The following is an 18,905-nucleotide window of genomic DNA, read 5'->3' on the forward strand; positions in this document are numbered from 1 at the left end:
TTTTAAATTAGTGAGAAAAATTTTCGTTTTTTGAAAATAAATTTATCAATGTTCGTGATGGTATATAAAGAAAGAAAACACCAGCAGAATAACAACCCTTTCATTTGTCTTCATTTTGGAATCTTCAATTATCAGGTAATATTCAGTGACGCTAACCTTTTGTAACAAAAATGGTTTATGATTTTTTATATTTGTAGGTATTGAAATTGTAAAAGGAGGACAAAATCGTTAGGCAGCAACTTATTAAAAGTGAAAAGTACAAGAAGAAGAAAAAGTGCATTTTACAGTTGATAATATCACATGGAAATTGGAAACAGCGGAATAATAAACTAATATTTCAAGGAGATTCGATGCTGTTGATTCTTAATAAATATATTCAATGTATTAATAAAACATGTCTTTTATTGAAGATAAAATTGCTCATATAAATAAATAAAATTGTATTTAAAAACGAAGGTAAGCAGTTCTAATTATGAAGTAAAAGTTTTACCACAAATGTGTAAGATTTGTCCAAATGAATGAAAAAATTTCAATAAAATCATTCCATATATGAATTCAAATCAGTTAAATTTTTTCATTCTGTAGTATAGTGGTACATAAATATAGGAAAATGTTAACTAATATATGGAATGCATTATACCTAATTTCTACGAAAATCACATCGTTCAAACAAATAAAAATGTCTTTGGCGCTATACGAAGTTCAACTTTCTTCTCAATGAGTTCATTTTAACTTAAAGAAGGGGTCACTTTTTTCTGGGTGTAGAGTCAAGTACACAAAACCCCATTTAAAAGAGAATTATGTCTTAAAAGCATCCTTACTTGTATTCTCCGCTTCTTTGGTTCGGAATCAATATCAAAATTGTTAAAGTGGAGACACAATCTTTGGAACCGGACATGCTTTTTGTTCAGTGTATAGTGCCCTTTCGTTGGTTTTTATGAAGATCCCTTTAATTACCTTTGTTTGAATATTTTGACTTATTCGTCCTACGTTCCGATTTGTTTTGACGAAACAAAAAAATTGTGCCCGTAATGCGAAAATGATAAGCAAAACTCATGCTCTTTTTTTCAAATATATTTTATCTTGGTTCCGAATGAATTTTCTCTCCGAATACTCATTTTAATATTTTACTTAAGCATATAAATTTTTGGCGAAGTCTTATATCACAACATATATATTTTTACTGATAATATGTAAATTTATACTTGTTTATATTCACACATAGTATTTTTCCTATATTTAATGAAATTTTCTTTGTGTATATATATTTGTAATGCGCCAATTGGTTACTTTCATTATTTTACTTCCAGCATACACTTTGTCTCTCTTTGTAAACACATATATGTTTATGGGCTATTTCTAAATTAATATATGTTTGCATCCAAGCATATTATATTTACAAACATTTTATGTCCCAAACATAATATGTTCTAACATATTAACATATATGTCCCAAACATATTATGCTAGTTTATGAACATTATATGTTTGCACTCAAAAATATTGTGTTTAAAAATTTGAGTTCCAAACATATAATGTTTATACCCAAACATATGAAAAACGGTCTTTTTCGTCCGTGTAGTTGTTTTGGAAGTACACTGAAAAAAGTACTGTCGTGAGGTCAAAGATTTCATGTCCCTAAAATACGATTGTAAATTTGCTTAGATGCATTTTTGTGATATGAAATTTTTTGCCTTGTCCTAAAGTACATAATATTTTCAATGAAGTCGCTTGGTCCGACACACAATACGACACTCAAAATGATCTGCCAGCCACCAGGATATTAAATCTAAAATCAAATTTTTGAACACCGTGTACCAGAGAACGGATGCGATATACCGCAATCGACCAGTGTATCGCTATCGCACTCAGCATATGTATACGGTTTTGTGAACCGAGTATTGCTTTAACACTACTAAACAACGTAACCAATACTGATGGTGGTTTTGTTCTAGCATTTGTATTAAAGTAAACGGTCGCATGATAATTGTTATCTTACTCACTGCCACCGACATTTGTGAGTAAAATTGCAACGTGAAAAAAACCAATGATTGCAGTTTTCTGTTGTGTACCTCAAAACGGAGTTTTTTGTCTCAATTTTCACATTATGAAGAAGTTTTAGAGTCTGTCCAATATATGCATATATGTGCTTTTGGTTAGCCGCTATATCAATCAGACGTAAAATTTCCAAACATTTGGATATAAATTCCCTTCTAATATACTTGGCAAATTAAAACTACCTTTTTCTTCCATCGAATTTCTTTTGTTCTTATCTTGGATATTTCTTTCCCGTTTCAAGTTATCACAATATCAAAGCTTGGGACAAAAAAAGTTAATGAGATTTCAACGGTAATTTTGTTTTGGCTTCTTCCCCATTTTTTCTGAATTCACTGTGATTTCTGTATTCCTTTAGGTTTTTCTCTCATTCCCTCTTTGTTCAAAGTTCTTTGTGATCCTTGTACTTGTATTTACTTTACTATTACTGTCCATTATAGCAGTGATTTTCTTAGAGATTTTATGTGACCATATCAAAGGCATGAACGACCCTCTTCTTAAATTCGTATCCTTAGACCACATTGAGGGCATCACTATAGCTTAGTTATGTCTCCCCGACATGATAGTGGAACCATATGGGGGATGTTTGGTCTCATTATTTTGTCATATCATTTAGTGAAATGTTTGTCCTACACCATGTATCCTCTAGTGTGATTGTAGATGTCCTTGGGACAAGTGTGGGTGGGTTGAATGTGATGGCTACCCTTTGTATGACCATGATGTAGTTTGTTAAACAATCATTTGAGGGGTAGTTTGGTATTACCATCATTCGCCTTCTCATCACTGCTTTTGTCTTTCTAAGTTTTTTTCTTCTCTATTTATTTTGTGTGTGTTTCTGTGTCCTTGTCTAGGATGGGTTTTTTTTCTTCTCCATATTATGGCTATAAAGGATTAACTGGACCGTCTGATGATATTTTTGGACCATCTGGTTGGGAGGTTTCAGTAAGCGACCTTCATGTGTTGATTATTCTCCCCTTTTTTGTTCTCTATCCCCCCTGATAGGCTAATAACAATTGACTTTGGGTGATTTTGGATAAAAGAGAATTTCTTAATTTTTATTTAATTCCAAGGCAAATCGAGCTGAACCAGAACAAACTAATTATAATGATTTTAATATATGTGGAAATTATTTTCCCCCATAGTCTAGGAAAGCTTTAATAACAAGATATTTTGTTTATTCATTAAAAACGTTACATTGATAGAAAAAACTTTGTGATATGAATTGTTTTTTTTTTTTTTTGTTTTTAATAGAGCTAACGAAACAATTTTATCAATGTACGTGGGATTTTGATAATTAGTTAACTTAAAAAATAAAAAAAACGTGATTACTAGTTTAGTTAAACTAAATACACCGAAAAAAAGTGAACTGTTTTATAGGAAGAATGAACTACTTCGCACGAAAATTGAACTAAATTTTACTCCACATTTTGAGATTTCCACAAAGCGTTGTTAAAACCAGGAAATTTCAACGCCCTGTTGTTCCTTTGAACTGCAGTTCGCGAAATGACATCATCTCATAGAAGAAAAAATTAACTAAAGTAAAGAAGAAAATCATTGGCGCCAAATCATCACCATTTTAACCATACAGTAGTTCATTCTTACTATTTTTGGGAGTCGTACGAAAATCTGCTTTTGCTTTAGTTCATATTGAAATTATGTGTACGGTCATTGAACTTTATACTCACGTTTAGTTCATAAAATGTTTGAGACATACTTAAAAAAAGTAAGATTTCATTAGGCTGTGGAAAATTTCGATGAAAATAATAAAATTTAAATACAAGCCAATAAATGTTTTCCAATAAAAATAAGTTAAATTTAGCGTTAGTTTAACTACGGAAATTTTTTCTGTGTATAAAACATTAACGTGAAAACATATTTTAAAAATTTTGAAATATTGTCTATGATTTATTTTGAAGATATTTTATTAAAAACTCTTATTATTCGGATTATTCTTGAATATATATCAGATGGAAAATGAACAATTCGATAAATGACATCTGTATCCAAATTTCAATTTTATATAGACTCAATTTATGTGGGAACGGGAAAGTTTAAAGACTTTGTACCCAATTAAACATTTTTCAATTGCTACTTTTTTCATTGCTGTGACTTTTTTTGCAATATAATCCCAAGATACTTTTTACGTAAGCATAAAACTAATTTTCAATACATTCTAGAGATTCGTGAACTTCTCTCTCAGTGCTGCCCGATTCTATGTTAAGCTCAATGACAAGGGACTTCCTTTTTATAGCCGAATCTGAACGGCGTTCCACATTGCAGTGAAACCACTTAGAGAAGCTTTGAAACTCTCAGAAATGTCACAAGCATTCAGCATTGCCAGAATTGTTTCATTAAAAATCGCTAGATTGCGGTAAATTGGCAACGCTGCTAGCATTACTGAGGTGGGATAATCCACCACTGCAAAAAAGGTTTTGGTGTTGGGTCGAAATTGGGTTTGAACCCACGACCTTGTGTATGCTAACCATTGCACCACGGTGGCTCCCGTGGGTCGTATGCCTCCGTACAGGTCGTATGACATTCAAGTATCATAGCAAACATTTTCTCATACTTTGAGAAGCGTATCTGAATATAACAACTTCCATTTTTCACTTTCAAGTGTCTGTTATAATTTAGACTTTTACCCCCATTTTCATAAAGCTCCATTAGTGTTCCGTTAACTAACCAACTTTTAAACCGTATTATGGACGATGCTGTCATCTTGGCTTTATATTAGGTTAGGTTAGATTAGGATCTTAACTGACGAAAATTTTTTAGTTAAAATTAACCGTAGAGAAGATATTTGCAATTTACTTTCTGCTAACTGGCAGTTAAAGCCTAATGGAGCTACATGAAAATGGTCGTTAAACTGGAACTAATTTCAATTTTAGCTAGTCTACACCCAGAAAAAAGTGCCTTCGAAACTAAAGGAAAAAAATTTCATCAATATAGTTTATCCATTTTATTTCCATTAAGGTAAATTTTTGTGAAAAATAATAAAATTTACTCGTTTCAGTAAAAAAATCCTAAACTGTAAGCAGATAGGATTAGTTCATTAACTAGAATAAGGCATGGAATTTTACTCATACTGTTTTCTTCGCTGGGTATAAGAATTTCCTACTGAACAAGAAAATTTTATTCACCGATAACAAAGCATTCGTAAAAATAAACAAAAACCGAACTAAAACCAAATTTCCTCAAAATTAGTACAATTTCTTATAAAATGATAATTGCGACTTCCTTTATAATAGAAACTTTTCATATATACGAACAACACTTGGCTTAGAAAAATATTTTAGTTCATTCGTACTAAGAAGTTTGTAATCCTTTCAAAACTTAAGGAAACACACTTGTTAGAATATAGGAAATTTTCCTACATTTCTATTGTCTACCTGTAATCGATACCTGTCATCGTAATCGATGTGTTTGGGCGTGGGTGTAATTGATATATTTGCGCGTCGGTTGTTTTTTTAGTTGGAATCGCGTTGTTTTGGTATACGGATTGTTAAAAAATAATATGGTAAAATAATATAATAAATAACAAATAAAATATATAAAATATTTGTTATTTTAAATTAGTGAGAAAAATTTTCGTTTTTTTAAATAAATCTATCAATGTTCGTGATAGTGTACAAAGAAAGAAAACACCAGCAGAATAACAACCCTTTCATTTGTCTTCATTTTGGAATCTTCAATTATCAGGTAATATTCAGTGACGCTAACCTTTTGCAACAAAAATGTTTTATGATTTTTTTATATTTGTAGGTATTGAAATTGTAAAAGGAGGACAAAATCGTTGGGCAGCAACTTATTAAAAGTGAAAAGTACAAGAAGAAGAAAAAGTGCGTTTTACAGTTGATAATATCACACGGAAATTGGAAATAGTGGAATAATAAATTAATATTTCAAAGAGATTCGATGCTGTTGATTCTTAATAAATATATTCAATATATTAATAAAACATGTCTTTTATTGAAGATAAAATTGCTTATAGAAATAAATAAAATTGTATTTAAAAACGAAGGTAAGCAGTTCTAATTATGAAGTAAAAGTTTTACCACAAATGTGTAAGATTTGTCGAAATGAATGAAAAAATTTCAATAAAATCATTCCATATATGAATTCAAATTAGTTAAATTTTTTCATTCTGTAGTATAGTGGTATATAAATATAGGAAAATGTTAACTAATATATGGAATGCATTATTCCTAATTTCTACGAAAATCACATCGTTCAAACAAATAAAAATGTCTTTGGCGCTATACGAAGTTCAACTTTCTTCACAATGAGTTCATTTTAACGTAAAGAAGGGGCCACTTTTTTCTGGGTGTAGATTTTTATTGCTTCGACGTGGTCCAATTACCTTCCCATTTTTCATTTGTTTTTTATGCCACCCAGAAAAAGGACGATTGCTTGAAGCCTCCCTAATTTTCTGTTGTAGGCTTCCCAATCCGTATTTAGTTCCTCTAAGACTTTGATGGTATTAAAAATGACACAACTTTAATTTTAGGATGCGCAATTTACACAATATTTAGAACAAATTTCTTTAAAGTAATGAAATTTTACATAAAAGAAAGTTTATCATCTTTGCTTATAAATTTTGTTTTATTAAATTTAGGGCAAACGTTTTGGAAATTTGCGTCCCTCTGTTTAAGTCATACTTTCCTTAAAGTAAAGAAATTGTTCTTAAAGTAAAGAAACACATTTTTGATTTAAAACCCGTCCTTGAATTAACTGAAATATTGAATCTTTAGATTTAAAATAAGAACGCTTTAATGTTTTAATGTTTTTTTTTTTTTTTTTTTTTTGAATTAAGAGAAATTTTTTTACTTTGAAGTATCTGTTATAATTTAGATTTTTAAACTGGTATGTTATTTGATTGTACGTGAATAGCTTTGTTAATAAATTACAAACAGAGAACGCAAATTCCATAAAGGAGATCAGTATCCTAATTTTAATATTATTGATACTAGATTTAATTGGGAATCAATACCTAAATCCTTAATGGAAGGTGAAAATCTTTGGACACCAGTATTTTTTTTTTTTTTGAGTGTATGCATTGTATAAAACTTATACGAGAATATTACCTTCGAACAGGTATGAGACAGGCATATATTAGCGTATTATTGCTGTTTTCTCTCCTGTTTAGACAGATGATTCCAATTTCATTATCTCCATTAGTACATTGTTTAGGCAAAGGTACGGATTACAATTACAATAAGAAATATTAAGATGGCCAATCTTCAATTATTTTAAGAAAATTTGAAAAATTCAACTTTTCAAATTGGAAAAGCTGTCTTCCCGCCAATTTGGATTATAGTTTTACTATTTGCTTTAAATATGATTGAAAGGGGCATTCCAGTAGGGAATACTACTTCACCTATTAATCTTTGGGAAAGTTTGAAAAATATTTTGAAAATATGAAACTTTTCCCTTTTAAAAATGTAATTCCAATAAAAAAAATTTCTAGTGCAAATATTATATATTTCCAGTATCTAGAATATTTTGTTTTGTATGAAACCTCCTATGAATTATTTATAAATAATAGTGAGTGTGTGAGAAAATCGATATTTGGTTACACATTTAGAATTCATAATCACTAAAGAAGGTATGACAACCTACAACACTCTCTCCTCCGCCTCTACGCCCTCTAGCACATAAACAGTTTACAATGGGGGGTAAGAGAGGGCAAAATAATCCATATATTTCCTTGTTTGGTTTGCCAAGCTACTCTGTAATACACCCACTTTTTTATACATCTGCTGTATATCTAAATGTGCGTTCGTCTGTCTCATTGTATTTCCCTTCGCCCGGTTTGTCTTCCATGCAGGAAGAGTCTCTGTGTCTCTGCTTCATTTGAAATTAAAGTGTTCGGAAAAGCGGACGGAAGTTTTTTTCACTTCGAATAAAATATCATGGGAAGACATGGGAGTTTTTCATATTCCCGTGTCGTCTGCCACGCACTGAAGATGAGATAAATGGGAAAATAAGACATTTTTTCCTACGTTTTTGTTTTTTGGTTTCTTGTTTTTGTGGCCTATGGTCTTGGTAGATTGTATGGAGATGATGATACTGTTGTTGCAGTATTTTCTTCTTTGGTTTTGTCTTGTCAAATGTGTGACTACCCCATAAGGAGCATAAGGTTTAGGATATAGAGGAGATGGGGACACTTAAGACAACATTTATCCTCATTTTCCGGTTGCTTTACTTGCAACTGTTCGGAACAGTGCCAGCCATAGGCATTCTGCAGAAACACTTGTTTTTAAAGCATCAATGCATCATGTGTGTTTGGCCTTGTTCAAATATTTCTTTTGGGATTTTTTGGTGGAGAATTTTCTTTAAGAAAAATTATTTTTTGTGTATTTGTACCATCTAACAAATTTTGATTTATATATTTTAAAATTTTTAAAGTAAAAAGTGAGTATATAACTTACTCATAAGAAGACTCTGTTCCACACAGAAAAAAATTTCCGTAGTTAAACTAACGCTAAATTTAACTTATTTTTATTGGAAAAAAATTATTTGCTTGTAGTTAAATTTTTTTATTTTTATCGAAATTTTCCACAGCTTAATGAAATCTTACTTTTTTATGTATGTACACACAAAAAAAATAATTCTTTCCTCCCAAACGAAATTTTAGACAAACAAAGTTCGTTTCTCATTTGCTTTCGCTGTAAGGAAGTGTATTTGGAAGAAAAGTATATACTTTTTGTGATAAACGTGTATTCTTTTCCAGGATGTAAAAACAATTTCATAAAGACAAACTCAAAAAAAAAAAAAAAAAAACATTGTTTTCTTACTAATTGCATTTTCCCTCACATCTTTCTCACATCCACAAGTTTTTTTAGTTCTTAAAGACCTTTTCCTGTAATACCAACAATGTAGAAGAAATTATACGATTTTATAATTTTTTTTTAATTTTTTTACCTTTCGCCTGGACGGAGAATCGAACCGCGGACCATGCACTTTGTAAGCCAACACACTAACCACTGAGCTATGTACTTGTTATGGTCATCAATAGATAAATATCCATTTAAGTTACATTTATATAGCATAGCTTGCGGCGCCCACGAACCGAATAAACAAAGTTTATTTAACAGAAACAAACATTTAGTTTGGCACCGTGGAGCAGTGGTTGCCACGTCTGACTTGCATTCCAAGGGTCGTGGGTTCGAATCCTGCTTCGACCAAAGTTTTTTTTTTTGTTTTATTTTTTTTTTTACATATATTCCAGATATGTTCGGAAGATTCCGAAAAAATGTTCAACATTACATTTTAGTATACTAAATTTTGAACTGTAAAATTTGTCTTATTAAAGACCTAAAGTCAGAAAAGAACAGTGTTTGATATAAATGAAAAGGACTGTGTTGTTGTTTCAAAAATAATTTTTTTTATTAAAAAAATAAAAATTTTGTAACAAACGAATTTTTTTGGTGATAAAAGTTTAAAATTTTCGAAGCAATTCAAAAAACTCTAACAAAAGAAAATCGTTTTCGATACACGTTTCCCAAAAGTTTTTTTTCTTTGCGTGTATCACACATTTAATGAACTAAACGTTCAATGACCACACACACAAGTTCAATATGAACTAAAACAAATGAAAATTTTCGTACGATTCCCAAAAATTGTAAGAATTAAAATGGTCATGATTTGGCGCCAATGATTTTCTTCTTTACTTTTAGTTAAGTTTTTCTTCTATGAGATGATGTAATTTCGTGAACTGCAGATAAAAAGTACAACAGGGCATTAAATTTTCCTGGTTTTAACAACGCTTTGTGGAAATCTCAAAATGCCGAGTAAAATTTAGTTCAATTTTCGTGCGTGGTAGTTCATTCTTCCTATAAAACAGTTCACTTTTTTTTCGGTGCATGTTCACCATCCAAAGATAAGATTTTGCTTTGAAACAAGTTTGAGTTGATCATATTCCTTCTCAGCATATTCGTTCTTAAGGTCAGTACTATGTTCGCTTTTCGCATTGAAATTATTACGCGGTTACTTTATTAAAGCAATTCAATATAAAGCAGTTTCTTGTACCTCTCGATTTCGGCAAGACATATTCCTGTAATGTTTGTTTTCATTATAATTTTGATTTCTGGAAAAGTAATCGTGATTTTCAACTCGAAAACCGAACATGACTTCCTTTATGAGAAAGTCAAAAATTGTATCAATTCGCGGATTGATTCAAAAGAAAAGTCGTTTTTCATTGCCTTACTCGTATGTTGCCAGTAGTGGCTGATGATGGTCAATACTTCTATTGATCCCTCTTTTACATTTTTTTTCGAAATAAATTCTTAAACATTTGAAAAAATCATCCATTTTTAATTTGCGATCCTATTTCGGGATTTGAGTTTTCTTTTGTATTTCGGGGTTAGAAAAAGAAAGCAAATATTAGTCATCGAAAATTGTTTGTTTGTTTTTTAAAATATTTTTTTATTAATTATCTATACACTTTTGCATGCGTTTGAACCAATTGTCGAAGCGCTTTTCACACTCTGATTGAGGTATCTCCGTTTAGATTACATGTTTAATCTAAACGCATCAACCGCTTCTTCGGGTGTAGACAAACGTTGGCCTGTAATTTGATTTTTTACGTATGTGAATAAAAAGAAGTCATTTGGGGCCAAGTCAGAACTATACGGCGGACCATCAAATCGATGTTTTGAGTGCTCAAAAATGCAGTTGTTTGAGTCGATGACTTAAAGCTCCCATTCTTGGGGTGAACAGTGATCCGTCATCGGCGGTTGGTATTCCTGATTTCTTGGAAGACAACTGGAACACAAATAGTTTTGTACCACTCAGAATTGACTGTTCTGCATTGTTCTAGTGACACGATTTCGACACATCCAGTTTTTCTGAAAAAAAACAGGCCATCATTTGCTTGGAAGTGCGTCGTGTGCGAACAACTTTTGTTGGCTTTGCTTCATCTTAAAACATCCATATAGTCGAATGCTCTCTACTTTTGGGGTCATACGCGTAAATCCACGATTCATAACCTTCGAAGCACCGTGATCGTATTTGGAAGCTTTTCATTCGACCAATCGACACGTGCCTTTTTTGAGCGATTGCAAATTGTGTGGGATTTTATTGACGGTCAAATGTTCAGGCAATATTGAATGTATGCTGGTCCTGCTAATGCCTAAGATTGTCTTAATTCCACGATAGGACACATGACGATATTGCAATATCAGTTGGCACACACCCTCAATGGTTTCCGGAACAACCTTCACGAAATTCTTGTGGAAGTGAACTTCGACCTCGGTTGAATTCACCACCGATAAACACTGGTCCTTGGCGGAGCTTCATCGTCAAAAATTAAGTTTATCGATGCACTGTTATTGAGTTAATCCAGGTCGAAAGTTGTAAAAAACTAATCGCACGAAAGAGTTCACGATTTAGTTCCTTTTTTTAGGCGATATTAATATTTTAAGTTGGTGTAAATAACACAAATAGCGCCGGAACGTTAAAAATGTTAATCTTTACGATAGAGCTTTCAGTAGACAGACTGCAACACTAGGATTGCCCAATTCCGAAATATTAAAAGTAACCCTCGTATCGACAAAATTTTCATTCTACTCTAATATTTCATAGAACATTTTCTAACAAATATGAGTATGTGTCTTCACCATAGATAACTTATTTGCTCTACTAAAACAAAATCATTTCAACATTTGTTTCAACTTCTTACCATTATTATGATTATTGTTATTTACAATTACGAGTAATGTCTTGGGTACTCTCAAATGCTTTGAAATCTCTTCGACCATATGTACATATACAATTCGTTTATAGTATTTACATTATTATCGTCTACATATGTACATACATAGCCAACAAATATTCTTACACATGAAAGAGCATCTTTTGTTGTTGGAGATAACAGTTTTATCTTACTTTGAACTTGTGGTTATCAGATTTAGAGAGTATAGAGACATGGTTTGAATTCAATGAAGCTGTTAGCAATCTTGGTTTCTTAATAGTGATAATAACGATGATGATGATGACGATAATGATGATCATGTTGGTTGGGTCGTTCGTTTGTATTTATTTGCATAAAATGTGTTAATGACGCGTACAACATTACAGAGATAAAAGAATTTTTAAAATAAAATTCTAATTCTGCATGGTATACAATAAATAAATTAGAGAAAATTGTAAACATGAGTTACATTATATATCCAGAGTTCCTCAATCCGCTATTAGCAGCTATTGTCTTTAGGAAAATAAGAATCGTTTGGAGTGATAGGTTGCTAGCATTTCTAAATCACTCGCTGGACATTTGCCAGTTTATTGTAGGGTACACATTTATTTGATTTTACCCTTTGGCAGCCCTTTTTAGTTTCTCTGTCTCTCTCTTAAAGCTAGAAGAAGTCTAGTTTTCACTGATTCCTGTTTAACCCCAACACCTGTTAAAATTATCTTTCACCACATTATTTATGAAACTAAATGGAGTGTGAAATTAAAACCCATTCGACAGACTATGACATTGAACCCTTTTTGGCAAAATCCATAATCATTAATTCTTTCACAGCATCAATAACCCTTTCATAAAGGGAACATCCTTTCTCTTTATTGAGACAAAGAAAAGGCAATCATTTATTATCGACGTATGAAAGACAGTTTTGTTTTTCCAAATGTCAAAATAGTTATTGTAACAGTGGTAAAAATAGATATAGGAAGAAATTAGCACTTTTATGTTATTGCCTTTCTAGGAGAAAAATTGCACATATGGGTTTGTAAAGGTTTCCAAAAAAATTTCAGGGAGGAATTCTTATAACAATAACATATTGTATGGGGAAATAATAATGACGAAGCGGTTTTGAATGGAATTTCGTTCGTTTGGGAACACTGGTGGAAAAAAATTTCATTGTAGCAACGAAATGTGTCAATAAAATTGAGCCAATTAAATGAATTCGTAAATATAACGAACTTTTTCATTATTATAAAGCATTTTTAGATAAACAAAAAAACGCTTCGTTACATTAATAAAAAATGTTCATTGTGTTAGTGTAAATGTTTTATTGGTATAAAAAATGAATGAAAAACAGCTTTAACTTAATTTTAATGACATTTTCTTTGTATAAAGCTATGTTGCAAAAAAGTGGAATTTTGGATGTTGAAAAATCAATGGAATATTGGAATTCACTGCCGAAAGACTTTTCTTATGACAAAATTAAGTTAACGAGGAAATACGGTAGCAAAATGTTCAAATATGTATTCATATATTTGTGTGTGTGTGCGTGTTGATTCCTCATCGCCCAATTGATTTATAGTCATTTTTCCTTCGAATTAAATGACCAGTATTTTTCGTTTTTGTTTATTTTTCCTGGCATTTGTGGTTGCTTGATTTGTTTGGATGGTTTCAATTGATCCCCATCTGGGCTAGTTATTGTAACCCACACACTTTCTATTTGTTTAGTATCTTTTGTCTTTGATTTAAGACTAGAGTGTCGTGTGTCATCTTGTTTGATTTTCTGTCTCATAAAAATTGACAAATAGCCAAAACTATGTCTAAACAATTCCCAGCAATTCAATCATTTACTATTTTCCCTATATATTCTGATATATTCTGGCAAATAAACCTTAAGTGGCATTGTGGTTAACAGGCAAAGGGTCTTTATCCTATTTAAGGATTATTTGTTCTTATTGTTTGTTTTATGGGGCAAACAAAAACAAAAAACTTGCAATCAATAGTTCTCACACCCTAATGATGAACAATGACATTGAAATTTATATTGTATGTTTAATTTTAGGAAAATCATTCAACGTCCATTCATTCATTCTTTTAATTTTTTTGGTGGACCACCATTTAGCCTTTGTTTTATTAGCAAGTTATAAAGTCAATGTTAGTGAAAAATAATAGTAGTTCTTGGCAACTTGGTAGTTTGAAAATCCGAGAGCTAAAAATGATTAATAGAAATGGGGGTTGATTTTTGGTCAGACTTCTGCTAGGATAGTCACCCTTAAAATTCCGAGTGTTTACTATGAATGAAAATCTCAGAAATCATGAATGAGTTGCAACAAAGGCAGCTTCTAGAGAAATATCGACACTTTGCTAACCTACGGGAGGTTTGAGTTTTCAAAAAATGGAAATGAAATAAACAAAAATATGAAAATGCATTCCTTTTATATATGAGCCTTCTTTCGTCTTTTGACATTGACACCTCTACACCAGAAAACAAAAGAGAAAGAGGCGTTATATGCTACTGTCAAATATCTATGGGTATGGCCGTATGTCTGGCTGCCAAGCTGACAGTTGGTTGACAGCTATTAGCTAATGCCTTTTAATGCTGCTGTAATCCTCTACTTTGACAATGATAATTGTAATTTTTGACAGTAGGTGGTAACGTGCCAAGAGATTTATGATATTTTTTTGAAAAACGAAAAAAAAAATTGAATTGAGAAAAAAAAACCAAAAATGCAAATTAGTTTGGTCCTATATATTGTAACTGATATATATTTAATATACCACTGTTATTTTTAGTTTTCCTAAAAAATGTTTTAATTTCGAATCTTAAACAAAAAAACGAAAAACCAGAAAACTCCATGTTTTCGTACGTGACTATTTCCTCAAATTTGAAAATATATATGCTGTTGGTTGATGTCACAAAAAAAGAAAAAAAAACACAAACAAAATCATTTCATTTTGGTCTTAAAATAAATATTTTTATAGTTAACAGATGCTCAAAAAATTAAAAGAAATAATATCGACCATAACCCACCCTTTTATTGCATGACATACTGAAGAAAAATTGTCAATTTTGCGTTACACATAGTTTTGTTGTCATCGAAAAATTCCTCCCAAATATTATTGCATATTGTGAAATTTGGAAAATTTGAAATAAAATTCAATTTCAAAATACCCATTGTTTACAAAGTTGTCATGTTTTCTTTTAAATATTTTTTTGCATTTAAAATCAAATATTTTTTTTTGTCTTTTTGGTAGCCTGACAATTATTTTATGAGCATTTCTAAAATTTTATGATCATAGGTGATAATAGTTTATGTCATAAAATTTTCTAAAGATTGTTGGCTAGAAAAATGCCTATAAAAGTTTTATGACAATTGGGTGGAGGTAAATTACGAAATAAACACAAAGGGTTAAAATGTGTTCTGTGGTAACAACAAGAATATTTTTAATATGAACCTAGGTCACTTTTGTTGTGACTTATATTAATTTTGACAAAAAAAAAATCGCCAACTTAATTTAAAGAAAACTTCAAAAAATATAACAACGGGAATAAGAAAAATAAGATAAATAATATTAAAAATAAATAATATTAGATAAATAATATTAAAAAAATATAGTAGTTTTTAGTTTTTTAAAATGAAATTAATTTCATTCAATTAATTTCAAAGTCAGTAACTTTAAAACTTTTTTAAACTTACTGACTTGGAATTTAAATTAAACAACTTAAATAAACGGAGGCGATTTTTATATTTTAAAATAATTTGAATGAAAATAAATTAAATTACATTCGATTTTAATTTAATAAATTGTACGCAGATAATTATTTATTTTATTACTTTTTATCAAAGCTTTTTTTTTAATTATTCTAAATAAATTTAAATAAAACAGATAAATTAAATAGAGGCGTTTTAAATTATATTAAACTAAAACTAATCTCAGAATTATATAACACTAAATAATATTGAATTATTTTAGTTTAAATCAAATTTAAATTGAATTGTAACAAATCGAATTAAGTTAATTCATACCAAACAAAAAACTCTCAGCCAATTAAATAAAATGTAATGGCAAAATTATATATCTTTAAATTTGCCTATGAAAAATCTATTTTTTTTTCTGTGTAGTAGTATAAACTTCAATTCTGTATATAATTTTCCATTGTATATGTCCATCATTACAATGATTCTGATTATTTTATTGGATAACCACACACACAATATTACTACCGGAATGTGTGGTATTCCTCATAAATGGTTGTTCTTCTATCGTAGTGCCTATTAAGATCTCATAAAATTCCCAAGAACGCAAGAAACCACCAACACCTTTTGGTGGTTATACCCTATTTTCGAAAATACTTAGAAATGAACTCCAAACCACCACTAAATTTTGAGGAGCACTTGAAGAAGAAGCGACAATGTCTATGCATTTGACACATGCCATAGTATGACATTAACGATGACACATTCAACCTGTGAAGTGTCATATATTCAACTCTTGAAGAGGCATTTATATGTATTTCTCTCACTCTCTTGTAATGAAATTATCCACATACTTGAGAAGTAGTTCCTCATTGGTTACGAAAACAAATGGTTGGCATATTTTCGAAAATCAATAAAAATTCAATGAGACTATCTTCGGGGAATGGTGGGTGTCACATAAAAATGTGATCTCAACATGAATTATTAAAGGCATTTAGAAAATATCTGTGCATATAAAATTCCGTATTTCTTGTTGTCGTCATTGAAATTGAGATAGCCACTTAGAGGGTCATTATGGAGCAAATGTTTACATTTGTTTTTTTCCCCAGAGGCCTATGTCAAGTGGTTGTGTCTAACACCGTGTGCTTTTAATTTACGAGACTTTTAAGGAAATTATTTGGAAAATTGATAAATGTTCTTCTTTCGGACATTGTGCATAAATTTTATTTTATTAAGTTGAGTTAATGGTTTAATTGACCACAATTTTATTTATGGTTTGGTTAATTTAATTAGCAAGAAAATTATTTAGAAGCCTATTTACATGTTATGGTAATTTTTAGGAACACTGTTATTAAATACATTTAAATATTAATTTGACAAGACCAAAGAATCACATTATGAGGTAACTTAATTTAGCATTCTATTCTTTTTTATTTTATTTATTTATTACTTTTTATTATTATTATTTTATTACTTATTTTCAAAGCTTTTTTTTAAATTTTTATACCCACCACCATAGGATGATACCCCCCATCCTTTAACTTTGTCATTCCGTTTGTAACACATCGAAATATTGCTCTAAGACCCCATAAAGTATATATATACTGGGTCGTGGTGAAATTCTGAGTCGATCTGAGCATGTCCGTCCGTCCGTCCGTCCGTCTGTTGAAATCACGCTAACTTCCGAACGAAACAAGCTATCGACTTGAAACTTGGCACAAGTAGTTGTTATTGATGTAGGTCGGATGGTATTGCAAATGGGCCATATCGGTCCACTTTTACGTATAGCCCCCATATAAACGGACCCCAAAATTTGGCTTGCGAGGCCTCTAAGAGAAGCAAATTTCATCCGCTCCGGCTGAATTTTGGTATATGGTCTCTAACAACCATGCAAAAATTGGTCCACATCGCTCCATAATTATATATAGCCCCCATATAAACCGATCCCCCGATTTGGCTTGCGAGGCCTCTAAGAGAAGCAAATTTCATCCGATCCGGCTGAAATTTGGTACATTGTGTTAGTATATGGTCTCTAACAACCATGCAAAAATTGGTCCACATCGCTCCATAATTATATATAGCCCCCATATAAACCGATCCCCCGATTTGGCTTGCGAGGCCTCTAAGAGAAGCAAATTTCATCCGATCCGGCTGAAATTTGGTACATGGTGTTAGTATATGGTCTCTAACAACCATGCAAAAATTGGTCCACATCGGTCCATAATTATATATAGCCCCCATATAAACCGATCCTCCGATTTGGCTTGCGAGGCCTCTAAGAGAAGCAAATTTCATCCGATCCGGCTGAAATTTGGTACGTGATGTTAGTATATGGTCTCTAACAACCATGCAAAAATTGGTCCACATCGGTTCATAATTATATAGCCCCCATATAAACCGATCACCAGATTTGACCTCCGGAACCCCTTGGAAGACCAAAATTCATCTGATTCAGTTGAAATTTGGTACGTGGTGTTAATATATGGCCTCAAACTCCCATGCAAAAATTGGTCGATATCGGTCCATAATTATATATAGGCCCTATATAAACCGATCCCCAGATTTGACCCCCAGAGCCCCTTGGAAGGGCAAAATTCTTCCCATTAGGTTGGAATTTGGTACGTGATGTTGGTATATGGTATCCAACAACCATGCAGGAATTGGTTCATATCAGTCCATAATTATATATAGCTCCCATATAAACCGATCCCCAGATTTGACCTCCGGTGCCTTTTGGAGAAGCAAAATTCATCCGATCTGCTTGAAATTTGGTACGTGGTGGTAGTATATGATATTTAACAACCATGCCAAAAATGGTCCATATCAGTCCATAATCGTGCATAGCCCCATATAAACCGATCCCGAGATTTGGTTTTGGAACCTCTTGGAGGAGCAAATTTAATCCGAGTGAGTTGAAATTTGGTACATTGTGCTAGTATATAGTCGTTAACAACCATGCCTAACTAGGTCCATATCGGTCTATAGTTATATATGGCCCTCATATAAATCGATCCCCAATCATACAAAAAAAGGTCCATATCAAGTTCATAATTGTATATAGCCCCCATATAAGCGACCCCCCATATTTCAATTCTGGCTCTCTACGTACAAAAAGTCCATATCGATTCGTAATTATTTGTAGACTTTACTATACATAACTTTTTTGTCTAATATATACCATGTATGGACTAAATCACAATTTAGAAAACGATGTTAAGAAGTTTTAAGATACCACATCCCAAGTAATTCGATTGTGGATGATAGTCTTTCGTAGAAGTTTCTACGCAATCCATGGTGGTGGGTACATAAGATTCGGCCTGGCCGAACTTGCGGCCTTATATACTTGTTTTAAAATAAATTTAAATAAAACAGCTGAATTAAATAGGGGCGATTTAAATATTATTAAATTTGTTTGAACATAAATTAAATTAAAATTAATTTGAGAATTATTATTAATTAAAATATTT

At 31.4% G+C, this 18,905-nt stretch overlaps 1 protein-coding gene across 1 annotated transcript in view; it reads left to right on the plus strand.

Moving 5' to 3' along the window:
- Window positions 1-18,905, plus strand: part of Ptx1 (pituitary homeobox homolog Ptx1) — a 91,316-nt gene that overhangs the window by 37,923 nt on the left and 34,488 nt on the right. The window lies entirely within an intron of this gene.

Source organism: Haematobia irritans, chromosome 1, assembly GCF_050003625.1.
Source record: "Haematobia irritans isolate KBUSLIRL chromosome 1, ASM5000362v1, whole genome shotgun sequence".
Lineage (NCBI taxonomy): Eukaryota > Metazoa > Arthropoda > Insecta > Diptera > Muscidae > Haematobia > Haematobia irritans.